We start from the raw sequence: 2,216 nt of genomic DNA, 5'->3' as shown, positions 1-2,216 counted from the left end.
GAACTAGGAATAGAATAAACAGGCTAAAAAACAAAATAGATGAAGAGAAAAAGAATTGAGTCTAAACCTAACTCCCAAGTATGTATACCAACAGGGAAGTTGAAAATCAGTAAGAATTTTTTAAAGGCTTTAACAGTGAAAAAGTAATATATTTAAGGGAAAGTGAACCAATATTCACGCATTAAAAAATGACCAAGACAAAAATTCTGCAGAATTTGCAGAGATATAGAGCAATAAGAACTCCAGGACACTTAAAAAAAAACTTTTAAAATTGGATATTGTAAATAGAAGCTAGATTGGAAATCAGAGTTTTCGAAGAATAAACAAGACAAATGACACAGTAGGCAAGTTAGAGGACACAATATGGTATAATAGGGACTTTAAAAGAGAATGATAGATTTGAAATTCAAAAATATAGAAGTAGAAGAAAATTTAGCAGAAGAAAAGCAAAAGATAACTGTGGAAGAACTTGAAATCTATACATGCCAAAGCAACTGACTCTGAAATAAGGAACCACAAAGATTATTTAAAGATAATAAATCTTCCAGAAAATATGATAAATGAAAAAATGATTGTTATATTGTAAGAAATAATATAAGGAAATTTAAACTCTATGCTTCTCCCCCCATCCGCACTGCCCCAAAATACTATTGGATCCAGTGACACTGGCCTCCTTGCTGTTTCCTCAAACAATAGGAAAGAGAAGTCAATTCTAGCCACGCAGGATGACTCCATAACAATGAGAAATCAGAGAAGAAACTGGAGTATGACATTTCAAAAAGCAAAGATTCTCAGGATATGGCCCAAAACAACGTATCTTTTAAAACTGAAACATATGGACTTTCAACAAAAAAAGGCATTTAAATCAGTCCTTCAAAATAAACCAAAGTTGAGAAGAATATTCAACTTGCAAACATGCCAAAAAAGTAAACCACAAGATTATAATTACAATTATCTAGATAAGACTAAGCAACAAAATCAATTCCCTCATATGTCTAGGGCAAAGTACAAATCTGATTAAGGGTTAAATGAAAGACCAAATTGATCATCAAGGTCCAAAAAGATATGAAGTGCTAACGATTTTGAGGAAACTTAAAGAGAAGGAAAGGAAGAACAACAAAATTTGTATTCTGTGTATTAAACATTTGCTCACCTAATCAACTTTTTTTGGTGACATACTGGTGAGCAATTCAAGTGGAGAAAGGAGAGGTAAGATATATAAAGGAACTGGAGGTACATACCCACTTAGATGAGTGAAGGGAAGAAAAGGGGGAGAGGCTGATCTCTCTGTAGAAGAGGGAAAGAAGTACAATGGAAACACATTCTCACAGAAGTAAAAGACACCTGGAAGGGAATGGGTCACCTAGAGAAACCCCTTTCTCTCAACATGGCTTGAGCTTTACAAAGCTGCATTCCACACTAGAAAGAGTGTATGGTTGCCCTGGGGTAATAAGAATCCATATTGGTAAGGGGGCTATGGTTCTAGAAGTTGTATGTATTGACCTTAGATGTCACAAGATGGTCATAGTAAGGGCAGGGGAATTAGACCATGCACAATAACTTGGAATCATAGGATGACTTCTACCTCACTGTCTCCTTCACTAAATTACTATTTCTAGGGATGAGGCACAGCAAAAGACCCCAATGAAAACAAACAATACACTGAAACAAATAGGCAAAGATAATGGAGGGAGAGGAAGATGAGGCAAAATCTATAAATGCATAGGTACATGAATAGAATAGAGGAAGGGGCCCAATTTTTATATTTGAGAGATCCTATCTTTCATAAAAGACAGAAAGAAAATAAAGAAGGAACTTTAAGTTAAGTAATCCATGAATGAAAGAATTGAAATTAGAATAGTCTAGATGAAGATAGAAAAAAAGGAAGATAAACTAAATGAGGTATAAAATAAATAAAAAGATAAATTAACAATTTAGGTAAATTCAAAGAATTTGGGATATGAAAGTGGGGCAGTGGAAAGAATGTGGGAACATATTAGGATCAAATAAATGTTAAATAAAATTAATTATGAAGATAAACTGCTGACTTAAGAGGAAGTAATTTTTTTTAAGAAGAAGAAAACGCAGATCAAGGCTTACCATAAAGGCAAAACCAGTCTTCCCAGGGACCCACACTTGGATAGACTGCTGGGGATCCTAATGCTCAAATTACTTGGGGATACATACCCCCAAAATCCCACCAAACATATGCCCAA

This window comes from Phascolarctos cinereus, unplaced genomic scaffold (assembly GCF_003287225.1).
Source record: "Phascolarctos cinereus isolate Bilbo 61053 unplaced genomic scaffold, phaCin_HiC Scaffold_726;HRSCAF=1367, whole genome shotgun sequence".
Taxonomy (NCBI): Eukaryota; Metazoa; Chordata; class Mammalia; order Diprotodontia; family Phascolarctidae; genus Phascolarctos; species Phascolarctos cinereus.
Note: the sequence above shows the minus strand (reverse complement) of the source record.